Consider the following 21423-nt stretch of genomic DNA (forward strand, 5'->3'; position numbering starts at 1 on the left):
GTAACTGGTAAGACATGGCAGGCACTGATAGATTCTGGCAGTAGTCATACCCTTATACGCAGAGCATGCTTAAACCCAGGCAAGCTCACTACTGCAGGTAAAATAAGAGTTTGTTGCATTCATGGTGAGGAAAATGAACATCAGACAGTGAATGTAGTAGTGGAGATTAATGGACAGAAGTACATGTTAACCCTCTGGGGTCTGAGGATAAACTGAGGAACATTGGTGATTGTGCCATGCTCTGACATTTGTGTAAATTTCATCAACTTTATATGCAGTGATTACAAAGTGTTTCATATCTATGTTTTCAGCACAAACCCAGCTACAATAATAGGGCAGCAGTAAGTAGGTCATAACCATATGTGGATTGTAAATTGCTCTAAAATCACACAAACTGTAAACAGTAGTTTTGAACATGCACAGGAATGTTGTAATAACACACACTAAACAATTGTATCAAAGTTTTTGGATCACTGAAATGTGTTCACCAAGATCTTGGGTATCAAAAGGTGACAGAATATTTTAGCAAATCCAATGAGAACTATAAAATAAATTGCTAAAAGTTAGTGTTGTGACTACTATTTTTCAACACCAGGTGAGAATGGGAGGGCAAATGGCCTTTCTATAATGAATATGCATTGGGCAGGAGGACCTGCCAGCTAAGTAAGCTATTCACACCTGCTGCATGCCTCCCCATCACTAAAACAAAGACTCGGTGAGCCATTTAAAAGAGAGAAACAAAGACATCTTTTGATTTTGGAACATTTATTGAAGTAAACTATATGCATGGGAGATGAGATGAGACTGGTGTACGGCTGGGTGGCCTCTTAGCTAGTGGTGAACTAGGCCGTGTTTCCTGATCAGCATCTCTGTAAATATAATAAAAACAAAATTGTTAGGAAATGTGACATCAAATAATACTTCATTTATACAGCACATTTCCTTCAACAGGTGAAAATTAAATGTGCTTTACAAAAAAAGGGACAAACCACTAACTAATGAAAACAAAACTTTGGAAATGTGACATAGTTACATCATATACCGATATTGACCAAGATGGCGGCGCGTGCACAACGCGAGGCTCAGCGTCTCTCCAGTTTTCGCAAATTAGCGGTTATCTACTTAGTCGTTTTAAGTCTGTTCACTCAGAACAGTTTTGCATACGTATCGTACACCCAACAAGAACTTTTGGATATAGGATTATTCAACTCGGACAACTTTATCAGCGATCTCCGGCTCTAAACTGAGACCGTCAGGACACCGGAGGCTACCAACCCGGCTCCGCCGGCCGCAAGTACTCGCAGGCGGCGTCGAGACCGCAAACAAAAGCGGGGGACAAGAGGAGGGCTAAGAGCCAAGCTAAGGCTATCTCCTCATCGGCTATCTCTACCCAGCATTTTCCTCGCCAATGTACGGTCCCTGGCGAACAAGATGGATGAACTGCGACTGCGGATCACCACTCATAAAAGAATTATGGACTGCAACGTCATGATTTTTACGGAAACTTGGCTTAACAGCGGCGTTCCCGATAGCGCCATTGAGCTACCTGGGCGCTACATCCTCAGGGCAGACAGAACAGCTGATGACTCCGGTAAAACCAGAGGTGGGGAATTGTGCATTTATGTCAACAAAGCTTGGTGCACAGACAATGCCATTATCGAGAGTCACTGCTCTGCTAACCTAGAACATCTCATGGTTAAGTGCAGACCTTTTTATCTGCCCAGAGAGTTTACATCTGCTGTTGTGACTGCAGCATACATACCCCCGGACGCTAATGCTAAGCTTGCAATGAAAGAACTGCAGGCCGCCATTAGCAAACAACAGACTACACACCCGGAGGCAGCCTTTATCATTGCAGGAGATTTCAACCACTCCAACCTAAAGACTGTACTCCCCAAATTCCATCAGCATGTCTCCTGCCCTACTAGAGGGGACAAGACCTTAGACCATGTTTACACTAACATGGCTGAGGCATACAAAGCCATTCCCCTCCCCCACCTGGGACAGTCTGATCACCTCTCATTGTTCCTACTCCCTAAGTACACACCACTCATCAAACGTGTGAAACCGTCAGTTAGAACAGTTAAAGTATGGCCAGAGGGAGCAGACTCTGTCCTACAGCACCGGTTTCAACACACAGACTGGAGTATGTTTGCCACTCAGGCCACCCTGGATTCCCACACAGACATTGATGCCTATGCCTCCTCTGTTTTGGACTATATCAACGCTATCATCAACAGTGTTACCACCCACAAACAGATTACAACATTCCCCAATCAGAAGCCGTGGATGAACAGTGAGGTCCGCCTACTGCTGAAGGCACGCGACGCTGCTTTCAGATCAGGTGACGCACAGGCCTACAGTTCAGCCAGGGCTAACCTGAAAAGGGGCATCAAGAGGGCCAAGCACAGCCACAAGCTAAGGATTGAGGAGCACTTCACCTACAACTCCGACCTCCGACGCATGTGGCAGGGCATCCAGTCCATCACGGACTACAAACCCAGCTACACCTCCCCCCCAACCAGCGACACCTCCCTCCCTGACGAGCTTAATAACTTCTACGCTCGCTTTGACAGGGACAACCAGGAGGCGGCCATCAAGGCTGTACTCCCAGCAGACCACCAGCCCCTTACACTCGCACCCACCGACATGTGTGCAGCACTGAGCAGGATCAATACACGCAAGGCTGCTGGCCCTGATGGCATCCCCGGACACGTGCTCAGGGCCTGCGCTGGGCAGCTGACTGAGGTCCTGACTGACATCTTCAACCTGTCACTGGCCCAAGCAGCTGTCCCCACATGCTTCAAATCCACCTCCATCGTGCCGGTGCCGAAAAACTCCTCTGCAGCGAGCCTAAATGACTTCCGCCCTGTTGCACTCACCTCCACCATCATGAAGTGCTTCGAGAGGCTGGTCCTGGCTCATCTCAAATCCTGCCTACCACCCACACTGGACCCCTTCCAATTTGCCTACCGTCAAAATAGGAGTACGGAGGACGCCATCTCCACAGCGTTACACTCCGCCCTCTCCCACTTGGACAACAACAACTGAGGAGACTGAGGAAAGCCCATCTGTTTCCTCAGATTCTGATGAACTTCTACCGCTGCACAATTGAAAGCATCCTCACCAACTGCATCACAGTTTGGTACGGCAGCTGTTCTGCCTCGGACCGGAAACCACTTCAGATGGTGGTGACAACCGCCCAACGCATCACCAGCACTGCACTCCCAGCAATTCAGACTGTCCAGCACAAGCGGTGTCTGCGGAAGGCACGCAGCATCGCCAGGGACACCTCTCACCCCAGCCACAGACTGTTTGCCCTCCTTCCCTCTGGGAGGCGCTACAGGAGCCTCCGTTCTAGGACCAGCAGGTTCAGGAACAGCTTTTTACCCTCAGCTGTCACCTTGCTGAACTCTGCACCACGGTGACAGCCCCCCGCCCCCCCCCCCCCCCCCGGATACCCCCACCTGGACCCCCCCCAGCCCCCCCCCCCCCCCCCCCACTCAACTTACTCCAGTGACTGAACCTTGCACTGCCGCACCTTGCTAATGATATATTTATCATATTTATACCGATCCACTGTCTATATTGTTTATAACTGTCTATACTGTTTATATCACATTGTATTGTATTCATATTTATCAACATTGTATTCATATTTATTCACTTATGTACATATACCTTACTGCACTTTACTGCTTCTTTTGCACTTCTGGTTAGATGCTAACATTTCGTTGTCTCAGTACGTGTACTCTGTGCAATGACAATAAAGTTGAATCTAAAAAAAAAAAAAAAATCTATACAAACAAGAACCAAACAAACACAACCAGATGCAGAGAGGTAGCCTATAATTTTGAGACGCAATGGTTAGAATCGTTCGTAGCCTATGGGAATTTACAAACGCACATATTAATGAATATTCCTACAAACACACACAGAATGTAATACAGCATAGCCTCAATCTGAAGTAGGCTATAGGTCTGTTTAGCTAAGTGGTTATTTTATTGCTATTTCCTGAACTTACATACAGTATGCTAATATCGATTGTGCGAGGACACTCAGTTTTAGAATTCTAGCCACGCCACCACGCCAGGCATGGGCTATTTATTATGATCGAAAAAAATACAGTCTACCTGCTTCTTCTAACACAACCAGATGCAGAGAGCCTAGCCTATAATTTTGAGATGCAATAGTTTGAATCGTTCGTAGTGTGGGAATTTACAAATGCGCATATTGCTGGATATTCCTACAAACACAGAGATACGTTGTAATACAGTACATATTTAGCAATATGATCATAAGAAATATACTTACTCATGAAGTTGATCCTAAGCTGGATCAGTTCACTGTTCGAAATGATGCCGCTCTCCAACAAGGCATGAAGCAGGTCGAGTCCAGTCATCCGTGCCATTTTCCAAAATTAAACGAAATGTTTACTTCAAAAAAGTGAATTAGGCTATGCTTTGACATTCTATCCTGCTTTCGCAGACTTGGCATTTCTCACATGGATCTTGCATCGCCCCTCCCCTAGTCCCCTTCTATAGAGAGTAATTATAATCTCATAAAAACACGTTTTCAACATACAAAAATGCCAAGTTACTCAAAAGTATTGATATCAAAATGACGCCAAGTTACGGTACTATAAACAATATAGTATATCTTGCCTCACCGAAATGACATAAGATGTATTTCAAAGCAATGCTACCCAATATTTCCTCAGTTCTTTCAAGTCACTTGGCCCTGTGTATAAGCATGCACTACATGGACAGGCCAAACATATGTGTGGATGGCTCTCTCACAGTCAAGATTGATTGAATAGGCGTGTATATGTCCAATTTGTATTGGTATGTATGTATTTCGCTGCCCAGCCTTTCTGTTGCATGAATGATAGTATGTTTCTTGGTGTGTGTTCGTAAATGTGAATGTAACATGCTGCGAGGGAAATGTCCCCATGGGGATAAAGAAGTTCTCTATGTATGTATGTACAATATGTATTTTACATGCAGTATTTATTGTACGTAACAAATATACAATAACTTGCACATGTACTCATATAAAATTCAGAAGCAAGTATAAACATGTTTTCTGGAGAAATATGCTTCCTGTAGTTACTCAGCAGCAGTTTTGTGCATTAATTTCAATGTGTTCCATGAGGCAATTCGAAATATTTGACTCTTTGATTTGACAAAAAGTTTGCATGACATTGTAAAATGGTAAGATTACAAAACACAGGGCCAAGTGACTTGAAAGAACTGAGGAAATATTGGGTAGCATTGCTTTGAAATACATCTTATGTCATTTCGGTGAGGCAAGATAGCCTATATTGTTTGTAGTACCGTAACTTGGCGTCATTTTGATATCAATACTTTTGAGTAACTTTGCATTTTTGTACGTTGAAAATGTGTTTTTTTATGAGATATCATTTCTTTTTGCAAAGCGTTTTATTATGAGAGTGAGAAACGCGACCCTGTAAGAAACGGTTGTGGATTATGGCTATCGTGTGAATTTGTACAGTCTGATGAGCGTGTACCGTTCGGCAGTTTCGGTTTGCTATATATGTAAAACAGTGGCTGTGAGAAAGAGTGCGGTGGCGTAAGCGTAAACGCATCAGAAACGCAGATGAAATATGGCCAGTGTATGTACTCACGGATTTGACGTCCATCCAACGAGCCTTCACTGACAAAAGAATCAGCAAGCCCGTAGAATTATAACTCCCTTGGTCGCAACTTGTGTAGCCTTCTGTCCTGCTCCGTTGTCTGTTATTTCGTGGAGATGCACTTTTAGTGTTTGTAAGGTTTATCCTTCTGTCCTGCTCCGTTGTCTGTTATTTCATGGAGATGCACTTTTAGTGTTTGTAAGGTTTATAAGGCATTTTGATAGGCTTATCTGCAGGTAGGAATCCTCTTCGCTGTTTTGCTAAACTAGAACCGGAAAACATGATAGTGGAGAATAGGAGCAGACGCATATGTCCCAGCAGGCTTTGCATATGAGAAAATAACAACAGGGTGAGAGAAATTAGGATGAAATTATGAAATTGCATAGTTGAAACAATATGTTTTAAGGTTGACATGATCACGGAGTATAGTGCGAAGTAAATGGAGTAACCATGAGCGAGCTTATATTCCTTATCGAATGGTATATATAACAGTCGCTATAAAGCGCTAACCGTTAAAGTGGAGGATTAAGTAACGTGTGAAATCTATTGCACTGCTGTGTTTTTTTCATGTTCAGTACTAGTAGTTATAATTATGAGTGAATCATGATTTTAAATGTAATGTTTTAATGGGGAGTTGCAGAACGTACATACGTAGTAATTGTTTGTATGTGGCTAGATAGAGAACAGGGCGAGGTAACATGAATGTAGAAATGTGGCGTTTGCTGATAAGAAGGTTTTGTACGGTAGCCAAGTGAAGAAATGTAGTTAGTAGAAATGGCACAGCGGTGAACTGGTGTAACTTTTTAATAAAAGGAATACATTTGCCGTCATGAAATGCATATGGGTGGCCATGAGTGAGTTTTGGTAAAGCAAATATAAGCGTAAGAGAACGTTAGTGTAAAAGAGGAAATTATCTGCCTGAGGACGAGGCGGGATTCAATCGTTCAACCGGAGGTTTACCAGTCTGAGCTCCCGTTGAATCCATATGGCTTTGCAACATTGTAGCCAGTTAACAATTGAACGTGCAGACGGTACGTCATAATACAGTGTATACGTTCGGGGAACGGCTGGTAGATATGGTGCAAAAGCAATAATTGAGAAGTAGACAATTATTAGTGAGGGTAAAAGCAGGTTAAAGGAGTAACATGGTGGTTGAACGTGACACTTCCCAGTTGTCTTTCGGCAACAACAAAACAAATGTGCATCATTTTTTTATAATTCAGTCATTTCAATGTACTTTAAAACGTATTTTTCTAAGCCTAAATTTCCCACTATAAAAGTTCACCCAAACCGTCTGGGCGTGGTAATGAGAACTATCAGTTAGCTATGATTGACAGACCGTGCCCCGTTACCATAGCTACCCCCATGATACGTGCTGTTTTTGGGAGACTTTTCACAAGCTAGCTAGCTTAGTAGTATATGAAGTATCGATAGATAGCTAAGGTAAGGACATTATCAACAGTCGTTCACAAACGTGAAATACACTATGTAATCCCACTGCAGACTGCGAGAGCTACTATGAATATAGAGCTTTAAGTCGTTTGTGTCGCGCAAAGGCTTGCTTAAAGCTCTATATTCCTAGTAGCTCTCGCAGTCTGCAGTGGGATTACATCGTGTATTTCACGTTTGTTCACGACTGTTGATTATGGGTAAGTGAATACTTGGTGAGAGACCTTTTTCAGTCTGTTAATATGGTAATATTTTTTAACACATGTAAATACGTGAGAAAGTAAACGCTTTCAATAATTACCATAAGCTTAAATCGCAACGTAGCCTGCATAACAATCAATCTGAAACTGTATTAATTTATTTGCTTGGTTAACAAGCGTGCCAATTTCATGAAGAATATGTAATGATCATAATAATAATAAATAATCCGTAATCAACCATTGGGAATTCCCGTGTTGTCTTGTCATTCACGTCAAAACATTTATAGGATCAGATTTAGTAAAATCAGCTAATCATGAAAAAGACAGTAACAGTTTAATCTTGAAGGGATATGAACACCACAACGCCATGAACACCGGAAGCTTTGAAGTACAAGTGCAATAAAGGCTTGCTTACAACTTCATTTATAAAATAGGTGCATTTTCATCGGCAAGACCACTAAATAATCTGATTTTTTTAAAGCTCTGTGGATTATCTGATTTTTATTAACAAGCCCTTTTTGAAAGCACGGCGAACGAAGACATCGGAGAAGTCAAATAGGCTGAGCAATGGTTGGTTAAAAACTACCTTCCAACACTCGAGCTAACAAACCGCTGCTCGGTGCATTCACTTCTACGTCATTCAATAGGCTACGTCTTTCTGTGGTGTATTTTCAAATTTACCCCACCCCCTCCGCAAAATAAAGCCGGGCACCCACCGCACGCGTATTGACCGCGAGCGCACTACACGCGTAACTGAAGCGTAGTTGAAGTACTGTTATTACAACGGCAGCGGGCGACGTCGTCTCCACCAGATGCGAACGCGTCGCGTACCGGCTGCGAAGCTCGCGCGACACAAGCGAACTGAAGCGTAGTTTTTCGCTTCTGTTCTATTTTTTCGGCTTGTCGCGCGTCACGATGGCCTGTTTATACACAGAAATATGCTCTAAAATGCTAGGTATACATGCTCTGATTTATATTTAATCCTTATATTACTGGGGGTGTGTCCCTAGTTCCCTCCCAGACATTTTATAAGCAGCTAAAAAAATACAAGCCTTTTCGTTTTTGTATTGTCCTTGCAGAGAAAAAAATAACAAACAAAAAACTGAAACCTGGGGAAAAGGCAAACTTAGTTTCGCTATCTTATTTTGCGGAGGGGGCGGGGTAAATTTGAAAATACACCACAGAAAGACGTAGCCTATTGAATGATGTAGACGTGAATGCACCGAGCAGCGGTTTGTTAGCTCGAGTGTTGTAAGGTAGTTTTTAACCAACCATTGCTCAGCCTATTTGACTTTTCCGATGTCTTCGTTCGCCGTGCTTTTAAAAAGGGCTTATTAATAAAATCAGATTATCCACAGTGCTTTAAAAAATCAGATTTAGTGGTCTTGCCGATTAAAATGCACCTATTTTATAAATTAAGTTGTAAGCAAGCCTTTATTGCACTTGTACTTCAAAGCTTCCGGTGTTCATGACGTTGTGGTGTTCATATCCCTTCAAGTTTAAACTGTTACGCTATCTTTTTGACGATTAACTGATTTTACTAAATATGATCATATAAATGTCTGGACGTGAATAACAAGACGACACGGGAATTCCCAATGGTTGATTATGGATTATTTATTATTATTATTATTATTATTATTATTATTATTATTATTATTATGATCATTACATATTCTTCATAAAGTTGGCACGCTTGTTAACCAAGCAAATTAATGAATGCAGTTTGAGATTGATTATTATGTAGGCTACGTTGCGATTTAAGCTTATGGTAATTCTTTAAAGCGTTTACTTTCTCACGTATTTACATGTGTTAAAAAATATTACCATATTAACAGACTGAAAAAGGTCTCTCACCAAGTATTCACTTACCCATAATCAAAAGTCCTGAACAAACGTGAAATACATGATGTAAGCCCACTGCAGACTGCGAGAGCTACTAGGAATATAGAGCTTTAAGCAAGCCTTTGCGCGACACAAACGGAACCAGTGGAGACACGCTACGCGTCGCGCCGTGCTGCTTCGCAGTGCTGCTGAGTGGGTGCCCGGCGTAATAAGACATTTGTCACTTGTGCCTCATCCAATATTCTCCACTGCAAGACTTGTCTGCACAGATTCGATTGCCGCAATAAAGGTATGTATATTTAGTGAAAGTTTCTAATTAAATGCGTTTATACGACCACTATGTTTATCAATCCTCATTATCAAGCGAGCGAGCTAGCTAACATATTTGGTTCACTTTAAATAACCAGCCAAAATAAAATGGTGATTGAATGTATCACACATTTGTTTTTTATCTGAGATAATGATATTAGCTACTATATGATGCTGTGTAAATAGCCAACGCGTGATTGCAAGCGTGTGTGTCATCTAGTCACGCGTCATCGTAGCAAGCTAACCAGGCAGTAAAAATGCAGATAAAACACTTCTAACATGGATCATTTTAAGCCATGTTATCTAGCTTTGTCGTGATAACATGAGAGAAGGATTGTTGTTGGAGAAGTGAATCAACCAACAGTTGATAACAGCGTGGGTAACCTGCACGAAAGCGCATTGTAGTTTTTTTCACGTATTTCATCCAGTCAATTTAATTTCATCTAACGTTACACTTGATTCACTCTTTAGCTTCACTAGATAATTTAATTATTAAATAATGTTTTTATAGATGGCTGGAAAAGAAAGGAGTAAAAGCAAGGTGTGGAGTTATTTTGATTTCACACACTTAAAGATGGTGTTAATATATAAATATATATATATTTAATTTAATATCATCTTTTACTTTTTTATCTAAAAAGTTATTTGTGTGTATTTTTATTTGTTTGCTTATAAGTTAAATGTTCTTAAATATAGAAACTTTAATAAAATATAAGTTTTTCAAATTGATTTGATAATGTCGCACTTTTTGACAAAATATCGGCCAAAACATCGGTAATCGGTTGGCTAGGACTCTCCAAAATCGGGATTGGCATCGGACCCAAAAATCTGGCATCGGTCGGGCTCTATTCAAGACACCAGATGAGGCAGAAAAGACAATAGAGGATGGGAACTTGTGTTTTATCCAGAAAGAGGGAAAACTGTTCAGTAAAGGCCAATGCAGAGCAGTGAGTGGTCCCTGAAGTTCTCAGAGCTAAAGTATTACACTTAGGCCATAGCATTCCCTGGGCAGGGCATCTCGGTCAGGATAAAACTGAAGGAAGAATAACAAGTAGGTTCTATTGGCCAGGGCTGCACAGGGATGTAGTTGGCTATTGCAAGTCATGCTTAGAATGCCAACTCACAGCATGCTCAAAGAGAGGCACCAAAGCACCACTAGTGAGCCTTCCCATCATAGACATTCCTTTTCCCGTATAGCTATGGATGTAGTAGGACCCCTAGAGAAGAGCAGGGCAGGTCACCACTACATCTTAGTGATATGCAACTACGCCACACGTTATCCAGAAGCTTTTCCCCTCAGAAACCAGACAGGTAGCCAACTGCCTAATTCAGTTATTTTCACGGATGGGGATCCCCAAAGACCTGGCCCAGGCACAGTCACGCCAATAGTCCTGGAATGGTCAGAATGCACGCAGTCGCACCTTTGACCCCGGACAGAAAGTGTTGCTGCTGCTACCGTCATCCGAGAGTGGACTGCTGGCGAAATAGCAGGGTCCGTATGTGGTGCTTTGCAAACTGGGTGAGGTCACGTACGAGATTGCCATGCCAGATAGACGCCGACCTAAGCAGGTATTCTACATTAACCTGTTAAAACAGTGGATCGACCGACCAGAGACTGTCAGCGACTAGATGTGGGCTCGTTCAGTCGAGGAGGAAGAGGAGCTAAAAGAGCAGTATTTTCCCACTGTTGGGGGGGAGGCCTCTCATCCCTCTGTGGCCCACCTGTCACCCGAGCAGCAGGAGGAGCCCATGACCTAAAGGAGAGCATGTGTCACAGCCCGGTCCTGCAGAGCCAAGACTTCGAACTGTCCTTCACGGTCCAGACCGATGCCTCTGGATTGGGTCTGGGGGCTGTGTTGCTGCAGGGTGAGGGAGAGGACAGGAAACCTGTCCAGTACATCAGCCGTAAGCTTTTTCCTCGTGAGACCAGGTATACGGTGGAGAAGGAGGGCCTGGCTATCAAGTGGGCCTTGGACACACTAAGGTACTATTTGTTGGGGAAAGAGTTTGTCCTTGAGACGGACCACAGAGCCTTGCAATGGTTGCATCGCATGAGAGACAGCAATGTAAGAATTACGTGGTGGAGCCTTACAGGTTCACTGTAAGGTACAAGGCTGGCAAGGACAATGTGACTGCTGACTTTCTGTCCCGCCTCTATGAGGAGGGACTCCCATAAGGAGGGGGGTTTTTGACGGGGAGAATTCACACACCGTCATGGCAGTTAATACCGCCACTGAATTCTTTGTTTGCGTGTTTGTTAAATGTCTGTATATGGTTGACAATTGGTTTAATACCTTCACAGCACCAACATTCACCTGGCTAGCTCATCCATTCACTTTACACCACCTCCATAACTCCCGTAGTTCATACCAGTTTGTTTAAATGTGTGCACCATTTAAATAAATTGCGCTGCGGCGAGAACAATTATCCCTTATCCATACAGTACAAAATACCCTCCGTTTGCTCGTTTAAATGTTCAATCATCTGAACCACACAAAAAAACACTACACCATCTTGTTGTTTGAAGGTTTAGTTTATTTAACATTAAGGTTGTGGTAATATCTTCCCATCTTCCAGTTTGTCGGTCTCACTACGAAAGCGCACGTCTGAGTGGGTGTCTTATGTGTCTGTAATTCTCAGAGTTTGCCGGAAGTACGGCTTTATTTAGTTAACTTTTATTTATGCTGTTTTGTGCCATTTTGACTCAGTCATTATTTAACTTTATTATTTATAATAATTATGAATTTCTTCTCGTGGTTGATTTTTAACCTTCTTTGCAGTTTATTTGCGTTTTTTTTTTATTTCACCCCAAATCTCCCCCTGTGATGTGATGAGTAATTGGTTTAGTCCAATCGTGGCGGGAGTGAGGGGTTTATTTAAGCACTTCAATTCAGTTGCTCAGGGTTGGAATGACTGCAGATGTCTGCTTTCCGGCTCCACCTCAGTTGTGTGAGCAACAAAATTGTCGACTAGACAGAAGTCTAACATTAAGTATTTTCCTTTAGTTGCATATTATTTGCTTATCATTGTGCTCTGACTCTCAAGTCGTTTTCTTTTGCTTATTGTATATATTTTTACACTTTTGCTTTATTTAAGCTGTAATTTTTTTTCTGCATTTTTGTTGCCTTAATTAGGAAAATAAAACCCATCTTCCTGACCTACAACTGCCTAAGCCTCTGAGTGTTCTCAACCATCCTCCTCACGACGCCTGGTCTAATATATCCTTTTACAATGTGATGGATCTGTCAGATATCCTACACATGTGACATGGCACATTATGTAGAGCGTTTTTTTTATTTTAAAAAAATTATTCCTGGGGGAGCACGCCCCCAGGCTCCCCTACCATTTATATATATTGAATAAACAGTGAACATTTTGCTGTGTATTCAATGCACTAAACGGGAGTTTTAAAAAAAATGTTTTAACTGTGCTGTTTAAGCTCTGCTTCATATGCGAATAGTAGATGTGAATAGTAGGCGGTACCATTCAATGATTGCATAATTAGCTGTAGCCTTAGCAAATAAGACATTAATTGCAGGCAGACTGTGAATGCACCGCAACATACCCACGTCAGCCCACAATTTATACTGTGAGTTTTTTGTACGTAAAGCAGATTTTTTAAAATATTGGTACAAATTAATTCTGAAATAAACATGATATAGTGCTGCCACACGGTGAAATGTTCACTACTACTCCTACTACTTCATGGGAATGATTTAGGCCAGACTTACAGCGTACCTGCTCTCTCTGCAATACACATACACACACTCACACACATACATGAACACACACACACAAACCTGTCCCCTCTCTGCCACACACACTCCTGCCCTCTCAAACACAGATGGATCTGTGCTCTCTTTCTACCACACACAGTACTGCCTTGCCCTGAGTCACAGACACATGTGCACACAATCTCACACACACCCCTATCCCTGGTCACACACATACTCTGCCAACAGTACTGTCAGTTTTATAAGCTTTCCATTATACCAGTGCTGTACATTCAATTTCAGTTCAAGTAAATTTTATTTTTATCATGCGCAGACACAAAGACCCTTAACATAAAAAAGGAAACAGGAGAATTGGCAATGCCTGAGCCTTAACCCCCAAAACACCAGCAAGTGAGGCAAAAATAATAAATATATAAATAAACCCCAAAGAGAAGCAGCTGAGGATGGTGCAGTCCTATGATCCTGCAGACCGTGTGGTCCTGTTAGTTTTGTGGACACACCTCAGGGCCAGTCATTGACCTCTTACAAGTGTGCAGGTCCCCACTGACGCAGATCCCTTTCCTGTGCGGGTCGCATTTCTATTGTTCAAGGATGGGTGCATGTATCTAATTCAGCCAGCCACTTCCTGCTTCCTGCTTGACCAGAAATGCTTCTCTTTGCTTTCTCCAGAACAAATCTGTAAGTGCAGGATATAAATGAAACTGGATTAGTTAAGCTTTGATTTTAAAGACAGAAAATATTTTAGTAAAAAGTAAACCCCGTAACCTTATCCTCCTGTCCTAGCTGAGAAAGTTCATACTAGTCAGCAAGTGATTGTTGTCATGGTGCTGTATAATCTAGACAGCAGCACAACTCCTGTGAAAATACAAACTGAACGTTGGCTTCTAAATTGACCTCTATCTAGTAACTATTTGTGTCTTCACCAATCATGCCCCCCTGTCTTAAGCCACAAAGTAAATTGTGAGTAGCAATTTGTGGTTTCAAATGGATGTTAACTGTGTGAAGCTATGCTTTGTATTACAGTTCTAGCCTGGCAAAAATCAATTTACATTTAATGCTTTATTGATGTTGCACTTAAACTCACTCATCTGGGACTGTTGTTCGCCAGGTCTGACACTGTGGCTCACATAAAGGGAGATGCACTTATGCTCTCTTTCACTGTAAGTCACTCTGGATAGGAGTGTCCTGAATTAAAGAAATGTAATTCTTTCCATCAAATCATCAAAACAATTTGTCAATTGACTGTAGAAGCTGGCAGTCATAATATTTCAATTCAATAGGGAGCCATTTTACTTTAGTGAATTTTGGAAATTAAATTATTAAATTCAATGTTATATTAAACAGAAGAAGGAAACCTTGGTGTTTTTCGTGGGCAATATGGATATATTGAGAGATTGAACCATGTAAGTGTGTTGAACTGGAACTGCAGCAATTACAGAACCATATAACCATTGTTTGGGAAGGGAACCACTAAGATATTGACAGTTACTGATCTGATTAAGTGTTCCAACTGAAACTTATTGAATGTCATGTGGGGTGGCATGGTGGTGCAGTGGGTAGCACTGCCGCAGCAAGAAGGTTGTGGGTGAAAATCTCTACTTGGGCCTTTCTGTGTAGAGGCTGAATTGGACGCTCTAAATTGCCCGTAGATATGAGTGTGTGAGTAAGTGCTGTGGTGTGTGTGCCCTGCGATAGATTGGCAGCCTGTCCAGGGTGTAATCCTGCCTCTCACCCAGTGCATGCTGGGATAGGCTCCAGCACCCCCGGCAACCCTGCCCAGGATAAGCGGGTATAGATAATGGATGGATGGATGGATGGATGGATGAATGTCATATGTCTTTTTTTTAAAGGCATGAAATGACTGGTCAATTGAAGCTGTACTTAGTGCTACACGAATAAACAATTATCTTATCTAGCTAGTTCAAAACACTGGAAGACTAGGAATGCATGTGTATTAATTATAATGAGCAACACTGACTTGTCATCAGTATGGTTAAAAAGAAGAATGAATACTAAATGTGGCTAATATGATCAGCCAGACAGTTTGATTTGGACAAATGACAACTTTTACATATCTTTAGGAAAAGGCTTATTTTGTTTTAGTGCATGTCATTGTCAAAGACTCTAACAATACTTTGTGGGAAGCAGCCAAATGGTTCATAAGAGGCAGTACATCTTTTACCTGTAATCCCTTCAAATACCGCTATTAGAATGCAATGTATGTAAGAACACAGATTAGAAAAATTAATGGTTAATGTTCTTCAATCACTCACAGCCAAATAAAATGATGTGACTAAGAATTGTCACTTCTCATAACAAGGCAACTTATTAGTTGATACTAAGCTCCTGAAAATGAAACAACCTTAAAACTTTTAATGTACATTAAGTGTATGTTAGGGGAATTACCCCTAACATTCCACATTAATACAATGGTTCAATAATTTTATTCCTGGCTGTATAAATCAGCCTGTAAATCAGCCACAGGACATAAATGGAAGGGGACACAAATGGAAATGAAAAAAGGTAGATTCCATACAGACATTGGGAATAATTTTTTCACACAGAGTAGTCAATGTGTGGAATAGCCTGCCAGGTCATGTAGTACAGGCAGAAACTCTGGGGATTCTCAAGACTAGGCTTGATACAGTGTTAGATGCGATCTAGTCTGTAGTTAGGAAAATGGCGAGGTCTCGTCATTATATTAGGTTATGTTATGTTAAGTAAATGTCTTTGTAAAACCTCTGAATTTGCTGTTCCTGCTGTTCTCTCTAGCCACACAATGGGACACATCAATTATCTTTGGAAGACTTGTAAACATTTCTTGTTGCTTGTAACAATTGTGTTGTAATTCCAAATTATTTGAGCTTTCCTGAAAATGAACAATTTTTAATACTTTTCCACACCCTGGATCGTTTACATTGAATGTTTTATCAGAGGATATTAGTAACAGTCCACGGTGTTGTAGGCTGTATGATGCAAAAATGTATACATCATAATTTACTTGGGAACATAGAGCTTGTAAGTGAAAACGTCACCAAGCCACTCCCCTCGTTTTCCTGAAAATTTGTCAATGGGAAAATGAATGGGGCAATTTTCAATAAGCGATATTTTTAGTTACAAGTCGGGAACCAGTTAGCTATTGGTATGCGGTACTCATGACATGTATGACTCATGAAATATAATATCAGCAGCACGATTGACCCATGAGAAGTACAAGGCACAACGTTGTGTACGTTTAGTACGCTTAGGAACTACACATACCGGTACTGTGCTCACGACGCACGCTTATATCGTCACGGCTCAGCTGGAACACGCTTGCGTCCTTCTACTTCTAGTGTCACTTTGATATCGTATTTCAATTTAAAATTACTGGAAATAACAGATTTGTTACTATTAAGTTATATTGTTTATTTCACATCATAATTGTACGGTCGTGATGACAACAGGATTTCCTTTCAGGGATCTATAAAGTACAGCCACAGACCGTATAAAAGAGTACAACCTAACCTAACTAACTTAAGACGTAATTTCAAATGGAATATAACGTCATATATATTTTTATCACAACACAACAACAATATAGCTAGCCAGCAGTTAAATTACCGACAATATATTTACTACTTACTGTTTTAATAAAACTATTTATTAGAAATTGTCTATCTCTTGCCTACTGCACCTGTCTTGTCTAAGTGCACCGTGATTCTGATTTTCACAATGTGTGTAGGCCTATTCCTTTGTAAGTGCTGTGAGCAGACTGAAAGTCTGTTACACTGAAGCCTTGCGAAACGAAGTTTCGTTACATTGTGCACTGTACAGCATATAGTTTGTAATGACAAATAAACCTGACTTTGACAGCTAGCTAGCTACCTGCTGATCCAGCCATTCCTAACGTTAACATTAGCTGACCGAAACTTTATAAACGATATCTTTCATGCTGGCACTGACAGTTCCGCTAATCTACACTGGCTGTATATGACCTGCTCTACATGGTTGGATTTGGAATGATTTTCTCCCTTCTTAACTTAACATTATTGTCCTGACCATTGAAAAAATGCATTAAGCTAACCAGTGACACCGCATTTGTCGTGGGTACAGCTAGCCAGCCATCGGTGTTGGGTACAGTTGGCCCTATCTGCTGGTCCTGAGTCAGTTATTTTCTTCTCCTACTAATGGTTAAAGTTAGGACCTGGGAAGGGAAATCGGATCCCAGACCAGCAGTTAGGGGCAGCCAAGGCACCGCACTTGGCGGGTAGACTTACAAGCGCACGTGGTTGTGACGTGTATACGTGCGATTGATTGATTTAGTGTAGTTCAGGACCACCAGCACATCGTAAATTGACATAAATCCGTTTTTTCCCTCCAGAGATTGAAATAAATATAACCAAGCACATGCTACGGTAGAGAATGACGGTCCCAAAAAAACGTGAGAAGTATTTTATTTTTAATCGCTATAGATATTTTACAATCAATGATTTTTAAAATAGGATTTTAACATTGGGCTGTGACATCACGAACCAGACGCCCCCTGGAGGCAATTTGACTTACAAGCTCAATGGCGGAGCAATTACATTACATTTATTTGGCAGACGCTTCTATCCAAAGCGACGTACAAAAGTGCATTTCATGGTCATGGACAACTACAAAACACATGTTCAATAAGATACTTATTTTGTACATCTATTTCTAGCCAAGAACACAGTTTAGTTCACACACTGAACACTATTCTTACATCCTTCTCAGGTATTTAGCTAGCTATTAAACTTGGTATTGTGGATAATGAAATACCAAGTAATGGATTGCTGGCAGAGTTAGGTAGGTAGGTAGCTAGCTTAGCTAACGTTAGCTATGGCTGTTAAGGCTGTTTTATACTTTTGCATAGTTTGCATTGTGTGCGGCACTCGCGAACGGGCAGATCATTTATACTTGTGGGGCAAGTTGTGCAGGCCACGGAATTAGATTTTGTTACTGACCATTTATAGTTCAAAAGAAAATACCTTCATTCATATTTCCAAACCTACTAAATACTGCACCAATGACCACAAAAATGCTCAGCTAGATGTAACTTGTTGCAACAAAGACATTCGCCTGACGAAAGCGCTTTTAGCCGCATATTTAACGTTGCCTATCGGTTTTGTGAATCAACTGTTATAACCTGTTAGCCAGAGCCGTATGTCAGTGACCAGCAGTCAACCTTTACTGTTTGCTGGCACTGGTAACTGCTAACGATGCGCTTTTAATTTCTTGAGGAGGTACTTGCCTCAACGTTAAATATGCTGCTAAAAGCGCTTTTGTCAGGTGAATGTCTTCGTTGCAACAAGTTACATCTAGCTGAGCATTTTTGAGCATCTGCCCGTTTGCGAGTGCCACACACAACGCAAACTACGCGAAGTATGCAGACTACGCAGAATTATAAAACAGCCTTAACCATAGGCATCAACAACCATAGCTAACGTTAGCTAAGCTAGTTAGCTACCTACCTAAAAATGAAGATAAAGGTATGATAGCCTAGAGCTAGCTGTTTACAGCAACTCCTTCGGTATCCGCTTGACTAGACATTGTGAACAGCTGGATATATGACTGAGCTAAATTGTTAACTTTAGTAACTTAACCAGAGATTCGAATCTCTTTGTGCATTGCCTTCAGTCAGGAGAGCTAAAGATGGCGCATTCCAATGACGCATTTGTCCGAGTGACCTTCACCCCGCCTCACGTCAAAATCGTGCCAAAAACCCCAAGCGCGAGAAAAACAGAAATCGTACTCGTAAAAAATTAAATGGTAAACGAGTGAGAAAAACAATTGCAATTTTATTTTTTACATTTTTGAACATAACTTTTTCGTTTACAATTCAGAAGAATGCGTTTGATTTTTTTTTTTTTTGATCACAAGAAACATTTCCACATCTACGCCTACAATTTTTTTTTACGCCTGCAATTTTTTTTCCTATGCGGACAATACTTTTGGCACAATTGACTCCATACATTTGTTGTAAAAAAAAAAAAAAATGAACTAAATAAATTTAAAAAACATTTTTGAAGTCATAAATGAACAAGAAGATCCAATAAGACTAGTTTTAGACACTTGGTTTCATAAGTAATTGAGAAATTCCCCAGGCCAGCCATTGTTTGAGGCAGTTTTTTCTTTTTTAAAGGTTTTGTATTTATGTATACTTTCATATCAAGTCATTAACAATATATTTTAAAAAATGAAAGCAAATTAATTAACAGAAAATTTATTTTCAGTTACCTTGAATTTAACAAATATTAACATAAATAATAAACCAGATATTGCGCATGACAAAGGATTACAATAAATGATGTATCATTTTGATGAGAGATATTGAAATACAGCTTTTTTCCAGGTATGTCATTACAACTGGCTCCTTTAGTTTATGAGAATAATTATTGTCAACTAATGGCAGACAATCATTCCTTATATTTTATCATTTAAGGACAAAATATTCTAGATGTTTTGATGAAGAGCACTGGTGAAAGACATTAATCATTTCACTGGTGATGTTTCATGAACATATAATACATTTTGTTTCTATGAAAAAGAATTTGCATAAATTTGTTCAGATTTAATACACAGTGAGCTCCATGTTTAGGACAAAGATTTTTTTTCTTTCTTGATTTGGCTCTGTACTTAGATTTATAATCATACAATTCACGTGATAGTATGCTCATTCTCAGATTTTGTTTAAAGTAATAATCTCAAAGATTTTCATTAAAATAAATGTCTGTTAAGTCACTATCTATCGCCAAATTAGGTAAAACAATGGTGATTAAGCGTATTATTATATTAATTTATATTATTTTTATTATTATTATTATTATTATTATTATTATTTATGATTAAAGAACTGGGTGTCTGTGGCGACATTCCCGGGAAAAAAATCACAAGCGGCGCATAGTTAGTGACGCATTTTCCATCACCCATCAGTGGTTGGTCCGCCAGAGAGGGTAGGCAGAGCTAACGCAACAGGCTCGCTCTTCAAATCACTTGTGTGTGAGCGGCGTACTGTTTTTTCCGGTGTCTGCCAGCGTTACAATAACAGAGAAGGGGGCAGGGGGTTGGTTATGGAACCCTAAAAAGATTTTGTGTAATATGAGAGGTCATATTATTTGTTGATGTACATTTTGTATTACATTTGATGATAATGTAACGTTACTAAATTACATAGCTATTTGCACTGCTAATGCTAGCTACCGGACCATGTCAAGAAAGGCAACATTAGTTTAGACAACGTTGCGCACAGTATCCATCTCTCATATCAGGTAACGTTGCGTTAGCTAGCTAGCTAATGTAAATAACACAATCTAATGTCAGCTAACAACTATAAAAAAATGTTAGCTAACGCTACCGACTGGTACCGACCTCGCAAACCGTCTCTCGAATGCAATGCTACCTTGTGCAACGTTGCAGTGTAGCTAACTAAAGGCCTGTTCAGATCAATGATTCGCAACGAGACTGGATGCAACTTGCAAAATTCCAAGACGTCTGATTGTAAACGATCTAAAACTGCACTCGGCGATTTGACAAGGTGGGTCTTTTGAGACCCCAGGCAACGGCTTCATACGCTCTGCAACTAACCAGTTCACACCGCTGCAATTTTCTCTGCAACATTCTGAAACCGTTTCGTCTCGTTGCGAATGATAGATCTGAACTGGCCTTAACGTTACCGTTATTTACATTGCCATCAAGTTCATAATGATCGGAATAAAGCCGGGGTATAGGTGGAGCAGAGCCGGGTCTGATTTCTGTGTAATGATGTCAAGCCGGAAAAAACTAAATAAAAGAATACGGCAGTATGCATTAGCATTGTTATTATTTTATTACGCTTCCTCATGTTCCTTCAGCCTTGATGCCCTTTTTTGATGAAATCTCCTTTGTTTTTGTTTTATTCTTCTTGTTCTGATTGCTAATTTAACACCCAGCTCAGCTTTATCCTCAAACAGTTTAGCTAGCAAAACCAGAAACACCAAGGGTAACATTTTGCAAGGCGGTTGTTTCAAAAATATCACGCAACAATCATTCGCGAAAAAGACTGTTTATTGTGCACAAGATAAATAATTGCACGAACCACAGCGAATCCCGCGAATTCTTCTCTGCAGTGCAAAGACGTTCATACCGGGCAAAAGGTGGATAAAGAACGTTTGTGGAAATTGATCATCACTAATTCTACACCAGGTCCGCTACAGCATTTTAACCTGGCTCAGCAGTGTAAAGACAG

The 21423-nt window shown here is 40.7% G+C and overlaps 1 long non-coding RNA gene across 1 annotated transcript; it reads right to left on the reverse strand.

Annotated features, from left to right (window-relative positions):
• Positions 1-13469: 13469 nt before the first annotated feature.
• LOC118237457 lies at positions 13470-14440 on the reverse strand. The gene is made up of 2 exons (XR_004767176.1): positions 14278-14440; positions 13470-13869 (listed from the first exon to the last, which is right to left on the reverse strand). It is a non-coding gene; the product is annotated as an uncharacterized LOC118237457 (long non-coding RNA).
• Between the last annotated feature and the right edge of the window lie 6983 nt (positions 14441-21423).

The sequence above is a fragment of the Anguilla anguilla genome, chromosome 10 (genome assembly GCF_013347855.1).
Source record: "Anguilla anguilla isolate fAngAng1 chromosome 10, fAngAng1.pri, whole genome shotgun sequence".
Classification (NCBI taxonomy): domain Eukaryota; kingdom Metazoa; phylum Chordata; class Actinopteri; order Anguilliformes; family Anguillidae; genus Anguilla; species Anguilla anguilla.